The following is a 16266-nucleotide window of genomic DNA, read 5'->3' on the forward strand; positions in this document are numbered from 1 at the left end:
CACTGGTGATCGTCGAGGGGACACTGAATAGTGCACGGTACATCCAAACCGTCATCGAACCCATCGTTCTACCATTCCTAGACCGGCAAGGGAACTTGCTGTTCCAACAGGACAATGCACGTCCGCATGTATCCCGTGCCACCCAACGTGCTCTAGAAGGTGTAAGTCAACTACCCTGGCCAGCAAGATCTCCGGATCTGTCCCCCATTGAGCATGTTTGGGACTGGATGAAGCGTCGTCTCACGCGGTCTGCACGTCCAGCACGAACGCTGGTCCAACTGAGGCGCCAGGTGGAAATGGCATGGCAAGCCGTTCCACAGGACTACATCCAGCATCTCTACGATCGTCTCCATGGGAGAATAGCAGCCTGCATTGCTGCGAAAGGTGGATATACACTGTACTAGTGCCGACATTGTGCATGCTCTGTTGCCTGTGTCTATGTGCCTGTGGTTCTGTCAGTGTGATCATGTGATGTATCTGACCCCAGGAATGTGTCAATAAAGTTTCCCCTTCCTGGGACAATGAATTCACGGTGTTCTTATTTCAATTTCCAGGAGTATATAATACTGCGTCAAAATGGCGTATACGTACGACTTAAGTTACATGCAGCGTGCTGTTATTGAATTCTTGTGTGCAGAAAAAGAAACAGTGGTGAACATCCATAAACCTTTTTGTGTAGTATGTGGGGATGGTGCAGTTGATAGGAGTACAGTTGGGCGATGGGTACAGAAAGTTACAGCCGCAGGAAACGCAGAAACAGAGCTCCATGATCAGCCATGCTAATAACGTCTTTCCACAGCCATTGCTCCAGATATGGTGAATCGTGCAGAGGCCATTATTCGTGCCCACCGAGGCATCACAACTCGACGATTGGCTCTACAGTTCTCGGTCAGCATTGGAAGTGCGTCTGCAGTGACCGAGACTCTCGGATATTCGAAGAGGTGCTCACGATGTGTACCACGAAGGCTCACAGCGGACCACAAAGATTCGAAGAAAGGCCATTTCATCTGAATTGTTGGAGCGTTTTGAGACCGATGGAGATTCCTTTCTGTCACGGATCGTTACGGGGGACGTAAGCTGTGTGCATCACTTTGCGCCGGAAACAAAAATGTAGTCCATGGAGTGGCATCATCCTCATTCACCACAAAAGAAGAAACTGAAGACAACCCCTTCTGCCCGGAAAGTCATGGTGACAGTCTTGTGCAATTTCGATGGCGTCATTCTTGTGGATGTGATGCCTAGAGCGTCAACCGTCAATTCAGAGGCATACGTGAAGACCCTGAATAAACTCAAGCTCGGACAAGAATCCAGCAGAAATCTTGCTCCGACACGATAATGCACTCCCACACACAAGCCTGAGAACCCGGAAACACATCACCAAACTGGGTTGGACATCATTGCATCATTCACCCTACAATCCACTCCTGGCACCCTCGAACTTCCATCTCTTTGGGCCGCTTAAGGGTTCCCTACGGGGAAGATGACGAGAGTATCAGTCATGCAGTGAAAACACGGCTTCGCCTACAGGACAAGAGTTTTTGCAGGCAGGGAATACATGTTCTTCCACAACGTTGAAGTATGGCCATAGTACGTGATGGAGACTACGTAGAAAAATCGGACATGGACAAGACATGTTGATGTATTTTGTCATCAAATTCTGACTCTTAATAAGAAATATATTCCGAGGAAAAAAAAAGTTGGGTATTACTAGTTGTACGACACTTGTACACTACTGGCCATTAAAATAGCTACACCAAGGAGAAATGCAGATGATAAACGGGTATTGATTGGACGAATATATTATACTAGAACTGACCGGTGATTACATTTTCACCCAATTTCGGTGCATAGATCCTGAGAAATCACTACCCAGAATAACCACCTCTGGCCGTAATAACGGCATTGATCCGCCTGGGCATTGAGTCAAACAGAGCTTGGATGGTGCGTACAGGTACAGCTGTCCATGCAGCTTCAACACGGTACCACAGTTCATCAAGAGTAGTGACTGGCGTATTGTGACGATCCAGTTGATCGGCCACCATTGACCAGACGTTTTCAATTGGTGAGAGATCTGGAGAATGTGCTGGCCAGGGCAGCAGTCGAACATTTTCTGTATCCAGAAAGGCCAGTACAGGACCTCCAACATGCGGTCGTGCATTATCCTGGTGAAATGTAGGGTTTCGCAGGGATCGAATGAAGGGTAGAGCCACGGGTCGCAACAGATCTGAAATATAAAGTCCACTGTTCAAATGCGAGACGTGTAACCAATGGCAGTCCATAGCATCACGCCGGGTGATACGCCAGTATGGTGATGACGAATACACGCTTCCAATGTGCGTTCACCGCGATGTCGCCAAACACCGATGCTACCATCATGATGCTGTGAACAGAATCTGGATTCATCCGAAAAAAGGACGTTTTGCCATTCGTGCACCCAGGATCGTCGTTGAGTACACCATCGCAGGCGCTCCTGTCTCTGATGCAGCGTCAAGGGTAACCGCACCCATGATCTCCGAGCTGATAGTCCATGCTGCTGCGAACGTCGTCGAACTGTTCGTACAGATGGTCGTTGTCTTGCAAACGTCCCCATCTGTTGACTCAGGGATCGAGATGTGGCTGCACGATCCGTTACAGCCATGCGGATAAGATGCCTGTCATCTCGACTGCTAGTGATACGAGTCCTTTGGCATCCAGGACGGCGTTCCGTATTACCCTACTGAACCCACCGATTCCATATTCTGCTAACAGTCATTGGCTCTTGACTAACGCGAGCTGCAATGTCGCGATGCGATAAACCGCAATCGCGATAGGCTACAATCCGACCTTTATCAAAGTCGGAAACGTGATGATACGCATTTCTCCCCCTTATACGAGTCATCAAACAACTTTTCACCATGCAACGCCGGTCAACTGCTTTTTGTGTGTGAGAAATCGGTTGGAAACTTTTCTCATGTCAGCACGTTGAAGGTGTCGCCACCGGCGCCAACCTTGTGTGAATTCTCTGGAAAACTAATCACAGCATCTTCCTCCTGTCGGTTAAATTTCACGTCTATCATCTTCGTGGTGTAGCATTTTAATGGCCACTAGTGTAATAAGTATTGTAGAATATGACATCAGTGACGCGTTTATTTCTTTATTCGTAGATTTGACATTTTGATAGTCCGTAACGGACCATGTTTTCAGTTTCAAAACGTATGGAGGTTGTGGCTATAAGTGCAAAAACAGTCGTCCGCGACGTGTGCCATCCCGACTTCCTCGTGGCTCTCAGCGCTTGTCGCACCTCCTACGCCGACCGTCTGTATTTGCGGGCGTGTCGAGTGCGCCGTTATTTATTAGCCGCAGTGAACAGCGGCGGCAGCGAGTGTCGCTGCACGGCGGCGGACAAGTGTCAACGTGGGAGGCAGAGCGGCGCTCGTGAAGCGCCGGCGACGTGATAAGTGCGCGCGTGCGGCGGGGGCGGCGGCAGCTTAAACGGCACACGGGCGAGCCGAGCCGGGCCGGGCCGCGCTGTTTATAAGTAATAAGTTGCCCAAATCAGGGCGCGGTGGCTGCTGAGTGCTTTCCGCTGTTCGCGATTACTGAAATATGCACGCGACGTTGCTTAGACCGTAACAAAACCTGCAGCGGCGACCGCAAGCGCCATTAACGGCGCTGCCGTCGTTTATTCAGCGGGCAGCGGGCGCCAACAGCACCGGCCGTACCGCCGGGTCGCTCTACAGCGGGTACCTGCTGGGCGTCTGCAGACGAGAGGGCGGAGGATTAGTGTGCCGTCCGCACCCACCAGCTCCTGTTCGGAAAAAGACTTTTGCGTCTCGAGTGGCCTCTGAAAGCACTAACGAAGGAAATTTACGGGAACAGTTTCAACAGCAAACCGTCGGAGTTGGTAATTACTTTCATTCACTTAATCATCATATTCAGATCTATAAATAAACATATTACACTGATAAGATTATGTTTAACTGAATAACACAGACTAAAAATAACTTAAAACGATTCTCATTTATGATCAGTCACGAATTGTGAAAAAAAGTTAATGGTCATAAGCTGTAAAATAAGAGGAATAGCCCTACCGCAGACATGTAATAATATTTTGAGTCATCATATTTCTGAATCGGCATGCCACAGATTCACCTCCTGTGTGAACCTCCATCTCAGAACAGCACTTGCAACCTGCGTCCTCCATTATTTTCCGGATATGTTCCAATCTCTGTCTTCTTCAATACTTTCTACCCTATACAGCTCCCTCCAGCACCATGGATGTTATTCCCAGATGTCTTAACAGATCCCTGATCATCCTGTCTCTTCTACTTGTCAGTGTTTTCCTCATATCCCTTTCCTCTTACAGTCTGCGCAGAACCTCCTCATTCCTTACGTTAACATTCCACCCAATTTTCAACATTCACCTGTAGCACCACATCTCAAATGCTTCGACTCTCTTCTGTTCCGGTTTTCACACAGTCCTTGTCTCACTGCCATACAATTCTGTGCTCCAAACGAACATTGTGAGAATTTTTTTTTTCAAATTAAGGCCTATGTTTGATACTAGTAGACTTGTCTTGACCAGGAATGACATTTTAAGCAGTGCTATTCTGCATTTGATGTACTCCTTGCTCCGTCCGTCATGGGTTGTTCTGCTGCCTAGGTGCGGAAATCCTTAACTTCATCTACTTCGTGATCATCAGTCCTGACGTTGTGTTTCTCGCAGTGCTCACTTCTGCTGCTTCTCATTACTTTCGTCTTTCTCCGATTTACCCTCAACTCATGTTCTATACTCAGTAGGCTATGCTATTCAGCGGATATTATTGAATCTGTATATTGAGCAACCAGTAAAGGAAACAAAAGAAAAATTCGGAGTAGGTATTAAAATCCATGGAGAAGAAATAAAAACTTTGAGGTTCGCCGATGATATTGTAATTCTGTCAGAGACATCAAAGGACTTGGAAGAGCAGTTGAACGGAATGGACAGTGTCTTGAAAGCAGGATATAAGATGAACATCAACAAAAGCAAAACGAAGATAATGGAATGTAGTCGAATTAAGTCGGGTGATGCTGAGGGAATTAGATTAGGAAATGAGACACTTAAGGTAGTAAAGGAGTTTTGCTATTTGGGGGGTAAAATAACTGATGGTGGTCGAAGTAGAGAGGATATAAAATGTTGACTGGCAATGGCAAGGAAAGCTTTTCTGCAGAAGAGAGATTTGTTAACATCGAGTATTGATTTAAGTGTCAGGAAGTCGTTTCTGAAAGTATTTGTATGGAGTGTAGCCATGTATGGAAGTGAAACATGCACGATAAATAGTTTGGACAAGAAGAGAACAGAAGCTTTAGAAATGTGATGCTAGAGAGGAATGCTGAAGATTAGATGGGTAGATCACATAACTAATGAGGAGGTATTGAATAGAATTGGGAAGGAGTTTGTGGCACAACTTGACAAGAAGAAGGGACCGGTTGGTAGGACATGTTCTGAGGCATCAAGGGATCACAAATTTAGCGTTGGAGGGCAGCGTGGAGGGTAAAAATCGTAGAGGGAGACCAAGAGATGAATACACTAAGCAGAATCAGAAGGATGTAGGTTGCAGTAAGTACTGGGAGATGAAGAAGCTTGCACAGGGTAGAGTAGCATGGAGAGCTGCATCAAACCAGTCTCAGGGCTGAAGACAACAACAACAACATTCAGCGGATCCTTTAATTCTTCTTCATTTTCACTCAGGGTAGTACTCTCATCAGCGTATGTTATCTTTGATATCCTTTCACCCTGAATTTTAATTCCACTCCTGAATCTTTCTTTTATATCCATCATTGCATTCACGACGTATAGATTGAACAGCTGTCTTACTCTCTTTTCAGTTTGAGCACTTCGGTCTTTTTCTTCCACTGTTAATTATTCCCTCTTGGTGCTTGTACAAGTTGGATGACACCCATCTTTCGCTATAGCTTATCCCCATTTTCCTCAAAATTTCTAACGTCTTGTAAGATTTGACATTGTCGAACGCTTTATCCAGGTGAACAGATTCTACGAACGTGTCTCGCTTCCATTATCAACTGAAACGTCAGAATTGCCTCTCTGGTGCCTTTACCTTTCTTAAAGCCAAACTGATCGTCATCTAACACATCCTCAATTTTCTTTTCCATTCTTCTGTGTATTATTCTTGTCAGTAACGTGGATTCGGGAGCTGTTGACCTGACTGTGAGCCGGCCGGAGTGGCCGTACGGTTCTAGGCGCTACAGTCTCGAGCCGAGCGACCACATCGGTCGCAGGTTCGAATCCTGCCTCGGGCATGGATGTGTGTGATGTCCTTAGGTTAGTTAGGTTTAATTAGTTCTAAGTTCTAGGCGACTGATGACCTCAGAAGTTAAGTCGCATAGTGCTCAGAGCCATTTGAACCACCTGAACCTGAATGTGAGTTAATTTTGCACTTGTTGGCTTTTGCTATCTTTACAATTATGTGGATGATGTTTTTCCGAAAGACAGATGATATATCGCCCGAATCTTATGTTCTACACACCAACGTGAATACTCGTTTTGTTGCCACTTCCCCGATGATTTTAAACATTCTGATAGATTGTTATCTCTCCTTTCTGCCTTATTTGATCTTGTCTTCCATACCTCTTTTTAATTCTGACTTTAATACTGCATCCTCACTCTCTTTTCCATCGGTTTCCGGTTCTTTTCTGTCACATCAGGCAAGTCTTTCCCATAGAAGACTTCAGTGTACTCTTTTCACTTATCCGCTGTGTCCTCTGCATTTAATAGGGGAATTCCCATTGCACTCTTAATGTTCCCACCCTTGCTTTTAATTGCATCGCAGTCTGTTTTGAGTTTCCTGTATACTTTCTCAGCTCTTCAGGGAATAATTTCCTTCTCGATTTTTTCACATGAGCTTCCCTACACTCCCCGTTTATTTCGTTCCTACGTTCCTTGTATTTCTGTATTTCTGGCTTTCATTGAACATTTTTGTACTCCCTTCTTTGGTCGACTAACTGATGCATTTCTTATGCTACCCACGGCTGCTTCCCAGTTACGTTCTTTGTACTTACGTTTTTCTTTTCTTCTGCTGTGATTTTTAGAGATGTTCACTCCTGTTCAACTGAACTGCCTACGGAACATTTCATTCTCGCAGTATCTATTGGCTTAGAGAACTTCAAGCCTATTTCTTCATTCCTTAGTACTTTCGTATCCCATTTGTTTGCGTACTGATTTTTCCTGGTTAGTCTTTTAAATTTCGCCCTACTCTTTCTGACTACTATATTGTTATTTGAGTTTATTTGCTCCTAAAAAGGCTACGCATTACAATTCGGTATCTGATTTTGGAATATCTGCCCGACTGTCGTGTAATTTAAGCGAACTCGTTCCGTATCTCCCGCCCTTTCCGAAGTACACCTCCTCCTCTTGTGATTCTTGAGTGTATTCGCTATTCGCTACGTCATCAATACAACATTAAATTCATATATCGAAAAGGAGGGAAATGATAGTGATACAGTTGACCAACAACTAAATATTTTACAGACTACTTTCTATTACGAATTGGTACGAAGGATTTGACTAATCCTACTCGGTATCACAGATAATTATATATACACACATCTGGTTCTTCAGTTCCTGTAAGGATACTGACGTCATACGTTTTGCCCTCACACTGCAATAAAATATTTACAACGTCACTTTATAGATGTGTCGTCACGTTGTTGGTTTGGTTTTTGTGTCGTATGTTACACAATTCTTTTTGTTAGTCTGTATAAGGGCTACTTCTCATATAGTTGAATATGTCTTTGATTTTCTGATTGAATTGAATGTTTACTACATATGTCTACTGTGTATTACTGATTACTTAAATTTAACACCGGGCCCTTTTATTATGTCTTTATTGTTGTTGTTTTATCACAGGGGCCTGGAGATGGAGTAGCGAAACGCTGTAACTGGTCGCAAAAATGAATTACATCCAAAATACAGACGACTAGATGTGTGTTTTGTGTTTACATTTTGTATTGAACCGCAGAAGTGCAGAGCCATCCATCATAGACGATGCATTGGGCGTTGGCGAATAAGGTGAGAGAGGGATTGGTTGGACAAATAATAGAGAGCAGTATTAAAACAAAACGAAGATATTATCTAAAGCATGTATTACAATTATTTTAAAATAGACAGGCTATTTGCACAAATGCATACAATACTCACACAAGAGACATTTTGTTGATTTTTAATAAAAACTTTTTGGGTGTGATAATGCATCATTATGAAATGCTAAAATAACCAAAATATTGACGTTTCGGCGGAATTGCAAAGGTATCTTCAGGGCGAGTAACTGCTGAGCAGTTATTCGCTCTGAAGAGAGCCCCTGCACAGTCGGCCGTTGCAGTAACTTTCTGAGTTCTAAATCTCTTTCATCTATGTGCTAATCAGACTTCCGTTTTCGACGCATATCGTAATGTTTTTAAATATGGTTCTCGGGGTTACTGTCGGACTTCATTGTTGTACCTCCACCAAAACTTAGTCGGAGTGAGGCTGGGTCAGTCTCGCATCACCAGTTGCTGGTCTGTCTCTCGTTATTGCTTAAGGTGTAAAGGCCGAATTCCTGAAATATGTTTTTATCTTGCCTATCATGTTGAGAGGCGGTATATGTGTAATATATAGCATGTTTGTAGATTTTATGTAAGACTGTATTTCATGGGTTTTTATTTAAATGGTCATTTTAGTATATAAAGTTGCCACCCTTCCACTGTAAGAATTTTTTTTAAATAAAAACAAGTTGCACTTTCGGTGGCAAGTAATTTTTTTAATGAAAGAATTTTGTACCATTTCCATCCCTCCTACGGGGTGCATAGTAATTGTGTTTGAGTGAGTTTTAAAATTTTTTGGTTTGAGGTAATCTGGTGTCTTGCAGATTTGCACCAGTGTAGTCTTTCAGAGGTTTTTGTGAGCGGCCGTGACTACGGCCGTGTTAAAAGGGAGCGGCCAGGTTCTCAGCCCGAAAGCTCATAGTGTTAAAAAAAATTGTTATTTCTGCCTCTGAATAAATTATAACTTGATACTTAGAGGGTGCTTCCTGATTATAATTTTAAAATCTGTTTCTTTTTTTTTTAAAAAAAAGAAACGGTTTTTAGGTATAAAATTTCTATTTGTTGAAAGAAATTTGTTTTCATCAGTTACCCATTGGAAACTACTTCCACGCTCATATAGTGTGATTGAATGTGTTAATGTTCTTGATGAATCTCTAGTAAGTAAAGTAAATTCTTTAAGAAAAGATTTTGAAAGTAAATCAGTGTCAATATAGCTGTGTGAAAACTATGATTTTCCAAAAATTTCAATAAGCTACAAATCATCACCTCCTCAGAATAATGTGAATATAGTTGCCGGATCTCTGAATAAAGAATGAGCAGGTAGAGATGAAATTCACAGCTTAATCAGTTGTTACTAAACGATTTAAAAATACACTTCCCTGGCAGGAAAAACTGAATGTAGATTAGGAGAGCAACGTTTGCTTTTAGGAGAAGCAGTAGTGGCTCTGAGCACTATGGGACTTAAGATCTATGGTCATCAGTCCCCTAGAACTTAGAACTACTTAAACCTAACTAACCTAAGGACATCACACAACACCCAGTCATCACGAGGCAGAGAAAATCCCTGACCCCGCCGGGAATGGAACCCGGGAACCCGGGCGCGGGAAGCGAGAACGCTACCGCACGACCACGAGCTGCGGACGAGAAGCAGTAGTACCTAAGTTTAGCAGTAAAGTTAATGTTGGAAAGCATATTTAGGAATAAGTGAGGAAACATAGCATTTGCAGATTGGAAGAAGTCTTTTGATAGTGTGGAAAGGAATAAAATGTCCATTCATGGACAATGAATCAACTACAGGAATGGCATGGTAAGCAATCAATGAGTTTTCTGTATAGGAAGCCGACTGGTGTAGAGAGCAATAACGAAATGATACAGGAGGACTAAATGAGGAAAGATGTAAGACACAAATGTTTATAGTCAACTGAGATATTCAGTTTTTATAAAGTAGACTTTGTGGTGAAAGTAGTCTACAAGACTATTTCGATTTGAGAGTTATCTGTCACAGACAGAAAAATCGGCATTACATGGTTCGCTGATGACACTGTTGTAATGGGCCGGAAGTAAACAGAGATTGATCCGTGTCCAAAATGAAATAGAACATGTCATACCTGATAGCTATAGCGTGCCTTTAAAGGAAATGAAAACTAACATAACGGTGTGGGCTTTCTAGATGGCTAAATGCTAAAGTCCGAGGAGAAACTCCTCAACAGTTGGACGAAATTTCCAATTTCCAAAGAAGAATAGATAAAGAAGGAAGATTTAAAAAGCCGCCCTCAGGTATGTACTACGAGGGTAATCCCAAAAGGAAAGTCTCCTATTTTTTTATAAGTATGGGGACCTGTTTATTTCTACAATGGTTTACATCAGTATACAGCTTGAACATTTAGCTGTTTTTCGACATAATCACGATTTCTGTCGATGCATTTTTGTAGACGCTGCGGCAGTTTTTGTATGCCCATGTCATACCAGCTCACCGACATGCTGTTCAGAAAGTTATGAAACTCTCCTTTCACCTCGTCGTCGAAGCTGAATCGCTGGGTCCACAATTAACGCTGACAGGTACTGTGAGACTCTGAAGAAACTCAAACGGGCAATTCAGAACCGGAGAAGAGGAATGTTGAGCAAGGGCGTACACATTCTCCATGATAATGCTCGCCCACACATCGCTCGGCAAACCGTTGCTCTCCTGCAACAGTTTCAGTGGAACATCATCACCCACCCACCCTATAGTCCTAGGACTTGGCGTACAGTGACTATCACGCGTTCCCTAAGTTAAAAGAACATATGGCAGGAAAGCGATTCAGTTCCGACGACGAGGTGAAAGAAGAGGTTCATAACTTTCTGAACAGCATGGTGGCGAGCTGATATGACATGGGCATACAAAAACTGCCACAACGTCTACAAAAATGCATCGACAGAAATGGTGATTATGTCGAAAAATAGCTAAATGTTCAATCTGTAGACTAATGTAAACCATTGTAGACATAAACATATCTATGTACTTATAAAAAAATAGTAGACCTTACTTTTGGGATTACCCTTGTACAATACATTTACCAAAACTGGATTACAGAATTTAAATTATCAAGCTATGTTTCGAATATTTCTCACGCGATTTTAGATAATAATAGGCATTGTTTTTAAAACTGCTGGTAATGAGTAATGTCTTTCAGACCGGCTGTAGCTGGACTTAGGGCAGTGCCTGAAAATGCCGGTTAGCTCTGCGTACCAGAGGTTTGGGGGCATGGCTTCTACAGAGTTCTGCTCTTAATAGGCCCCTCGAAGGCTCAGTCCCTTCAGTCTAGCTGTGCTGCATATCAATGTCGTAAATGTCGTATCTACATCACGGGCAGAGCTTGGGAGACATCATAATGGATTTTGTCCTAATCAGCTGAAGCCCATATTTTTTGGGTTTTGTATTATAGCCTAGGCTTCGTCCTATGAATAAATGCTGTTTCAAAACACTAGTACACTGATTATCTCTCGAACTCGCGTCGTTATTGGTACCATTTGTTCCAAAAGAATGGCGAGAACCGTCATATTGGTGGATAGAGAATGTTTGTGTTTCGCTATTTCTGTATTATAACTTGCATGTTATGAAAATATGTCACTTTAAGGCAGTGGCGCATCGAAGTATCATAAACGCTTCATTCTTAATGCGATTTGTTACAACCGAATGTCAGTTAAACCGGTTCCCGTCAGATCACCGAAGTTAAGCACTGTCGGCCTGGGCTAGCACTTGGATGGGTGACCATCCGGTTAGCCTAGCGCTGTTGGCAAGAGCGGTACGCTCAGCCCTTGTGAGGTAAACTGAGGAGCTACTTGATTGAGAAGTGGTGGCTCCGGTCTCGTAGACTGACATACGACCGGGAGAGAGGTGTGACCACATGTCTCTCCATATCCGCATCCAGTGACGCCTGTGGGCTAAGGATGATACGGCGGCTGGTCGGTACCGTTCGGCCTTCCAAGGCCAGACTGAGCTTAGTTTAGTTTAGAATGTCAGTGAATGACATATGGCAGTTAATGCCTTACAGAATCACACAATATGAGACATGCTCCTGCCTTTCCTATATTTTTTTTAAATTCACATTCGTGTCGTCTGAAAGGTGCTGGGACTTTCTTACTAGCTTAATAGAAGAACGTTCTGTAATGTTAGATGTCGGTTACACATATACCATTGTTCGAACATGCCTGGGAATAAGATCGGACTGCGCGATTGTTTTTTCGTCATTGTTTGATTCGGTAGAAATTCAGTATCTGTTTATTTATCTAATAATCACAGTCATAGCACAAAACTCGTGACGAACTCATTGGCACCACGGATTGAACACACACAAAACATTAAACGTTTCAAATTAAGAACAGAAACCACGAAACACATCAAGAAACGAATCTATCATAAACAGCATTAAAGATATCCTCAAACATTTCATTAATACAATTTTTTGTGATAAAGTATCGGGAAATGTGACGTCCGTAGACACATACATCGAGGTGACTAAATTCGTGGAACAGGAATAAGCAAATATGAAGATGGCGGTAGTATCGCGTACGCAAGGTATAAAAGTACTGTGCATTGGCGGAGATCTCATCTGTGCTCAGGTGAGTCATGTGAAAAGGTTCCCGACATGATTGTGACTGCACGATATGAATTAACAGATTTTGAACGAGGAATTCTAGTTGAAGATAGACGCATGGGACATTCCATTTCGGAAGTCGTTCGGGAATTCAATATTCCGAGATCCAAAGTGTCAAGAGTACGTTGGACAACACTGTGACCGACGGCCTTCACTTGGCAACGGAGAACAGCGACGTTTGCGTAGAGTCGTTTGTGCTAACAGACAATCATCACTGAGTGAAATAGTCACATAAATCAATGTGGGACGTATGGCAAACGTATCCGTTAGGACAGTGCAGTTCATACAACAGATTCTGTACAACTATGGATTATGATGGAAACAGTTATCTTCAGCAAAATGATCATTAAAACCACCGAATATCAGCCGCGCACAACACTGACGTATGTTATCTGAAACAATATTCTTCGCAACTCGTGCGTAATTAATTTCGGCTCCATACATCAGCTAAAAAAGTTTGTTATAACGTTCGTGCTATGAGCACTGTTATTTAAGAACCAATCTGATTCGAATCATTTTCATTAAAATGAGTTCGGAACCACCGGTGCACATTAATTTTTACACATTTGTATTACATTCAGCATTTATGTCTGCAGAATTGCGTAATTTGAATTTGCCACTGTGATAATTGTTAAGATGGCGGCAGACAATTGATAGAGACTTTCTATTGTTAGAGCAAATAAGTATTTTAAATGCTTATTGAACTTTCGTATTGTGCACTATTTAGACTTCATCAAGCAAACATTTGATTTGTTTCTAAGGAAAACACAGACAAACACGCGATACAAATCGCTATCATCAATGACTGCGCTCGTTGCAGCGGAAAGAAATAATTAACACAGATAATGCTTACTGAGAGAGGAATTAGATTTACAAATAATTAATCACTCATATTTATAATAATAATGAACTCTATTTTCAAGTAATAATTAACAAGTAATTACAATTTCTTAACAGACCTCAGTTTGATATGCGTCTTGCGTGCTGAACCTACAAAAACCATCCAACAAAAGGTAAAAACAAAGGAAGACAATCGCAGATCATAAAAGGAATTTACAATTATCATTGTCTTTGTATGATACATATCCATATGTATAATTACATCATACAATATTCACTATACGTCGAATACATAATGTTTATAACTGTCAGAGGCATAATTTCCTCTCGTCGCACTGTAGCCAAAAATTTATCACGTGGATGTTACAGAGGGAATTTTCGCAGCTGGTGGTGGCTGCATCATGATATGTTTACATCGAACAGACTGGGTCCTGGTGGTATTCGGCTACTTGGAGACCATTTGCAACCACTTAAGAACTTCTTGTTCCCAAGAAAATGAACCATGTCAGGCAGCCACAAACGTTCACGATTGGTTTGAAGAACATCCGGACAATTCTAGCGAATGATTTGGCCACCAGGATCGCCCGTCGAGTCTTTAGGGGACGTGATGGAGAAAAAAATTTTTTGGAAATTTTTGGTAAGGTCTTACGGGACCAAATAACTGAAGTCCTCGGTCCGTAAGCTTACAAACTACTTAATATAACTTAAACTAGGGTAAAAATCGTAGAGGGAGACCAAGAGATGAATACACCAAGCAGATTCAGAAGGATGTAGGTTGCAGTCGGTACTGGGAAATGATGAAGCTTGCACAGGATAGATTAGTATGGAGAGCTGCATGAAACCAGTCTCAGGACTGAAGACCACAACAACAACAACAACAACAGATCCGTCAGTCTGTTACGACCATTTTTTCGCAGGAACGAGTGGACTAATCACTGAAAACTTATGCCAAGTAGTAATATCTACTGCCTCTATGCGGTCTAAAAAAATTAAGTTTCTACGACAATGCAATCAAATGATAAATTATGTGAAATACACTGTAGGAAAAAGATCACTACACCAAAAATTAATTAATGTAGAGTGATCTAATTTCGACAATATACTTGTCTAGGTAACATATTTGATTCACACTGCAAGATAAAAGTTTCATGTAAGCGCGAGCTAATCCATTGCAAAAGTGAAATGTTGGTACATCAATAAGAGGTGTAACCGACAGAATGTTAAATGCAAGCATGCAAACGTGCTTGCATTGTGCTGTAGAGGTGCCGGATGTCAGTTTGTGGGGTGAAGTTCCATACCTGTGGCACTTGGTCGGTCAATACAGGGGCAATTAATGCTGTGGGGATGACGCTGGAGCTGTCGGCCGGGGATGTTCCATTTGTGCTCGGCTGGAGACAGATCTGGTGATCGAGCAGACCAAAGCAATGTGTCGACATTCTCTAGAGCATGTTGCGTTACAAGAGCGGTATGTGGACGAGCGTTATCCCGTTGGAGAACTCGCGCCTCGAACGTTATCCATGAATGGCAGCTCAACTGGTAGAAACACCAGACTGACGTACAGCTGTGCAGTCAGGGTGCGTGGGATAACTAAGAGAGTGCTCCTGCTATCATACGAATTCGCCAGACCATAACTGCAGCTGTAGGTGCAGTGTGTCTGGCACGCAGACAGGTTGGTTGTAGGCCCTCAACTGGCCTCCTAACTAACACACGGCCATCACTGGCACCGAAGCAGGACCATCGGTAGTCAGAAAACACAACAGATCTTCACCCTGCTCTCCAGTGAGCTCTCGTTTGACACCACTGTAGTCGCAGATGGCGGTGGTTTGTAGTTAGTGGAATATCTGCTACAGGGCGTCTGGCTCGGTGCTGTCCTTCAAGTAACCGATTTGTAACTGCTGCTCAAATTGTTGCTGCAGATGCAGTACGATGCGCCGCAATCACACGACAAACATGATGGTCTTCCCTCCCGGTAGTGCCATATGGCCGTCCGGAGCCCGGTATTTTTGCGACCTTACACTGCCGTGAGCACCGCTGTCAAGAATAATGTACAGTAAGTAGCTACATTCCTCCCAAGTCTTTCTGTAATATCGCAATAAGACCATCCGGCTTCTCGTAGTCCTGTTGTGCGACCTAGCTCACACTCAGTGACGTGTTGTAATGGCGTCTTTGTGTCACCGTGTATTTCAAGCAAACATGATCCGCATCCTCATAGTGGCGCTACTGGCGCTATTGTTATGCTACTATCTCGAAATCTTAACAGACATAGTCTTTCGGATTTAGAAACGCACCTACCAACTTTCCTCTTTCTTGGTACAAAAATGTGTGTGAAATCTTATGGGACTTAACTGCTAGGGTCATCAGTCCCTAAGCTTACACACTACTTAACCAAAATTAAGGACAAACACACACACCCATGCCCGAGGGAGGACTCGAACCTCCGCCGCGACCAGCCGAACACGCTATGACTGCAACGTCCCTGACCTCTCGGCCAACCCCGCGCGGCCCTCTTTCTTGGTGTTACGAGTTTTTTCCTGTCAGTGTATTCTGTTGTCTTGCCAGTATCGATACCGACAACAGGTTAAAATCGTCATAATTCTCTATTCCCGCGGTGGATGAACTATCTACATACAAATTTAAGTCACTACGGAACCGTCAGTGCCTGAGTCCTACTCGCACTTATCCAGATATTCCTAAACGCTTCATATATATACAGCTCCCACTTCGGTCATTT

This window comes from Schistocerca nitens, chromosome 1, assembly GCF_023898315.1.
Source record: "Schistocerca nitens isolate TAMUIC-IGC-003100 chromosome 1, iqSchNite1.1, whole genome shotgun sequence".
In the NCBI taxonomy this organism is placed as follows: Eukaryota; Metazoa; Arthropoda; class Insecta; order Orthoptera; family Acrididae; genus Schistocerca; species Schistocerca nitens.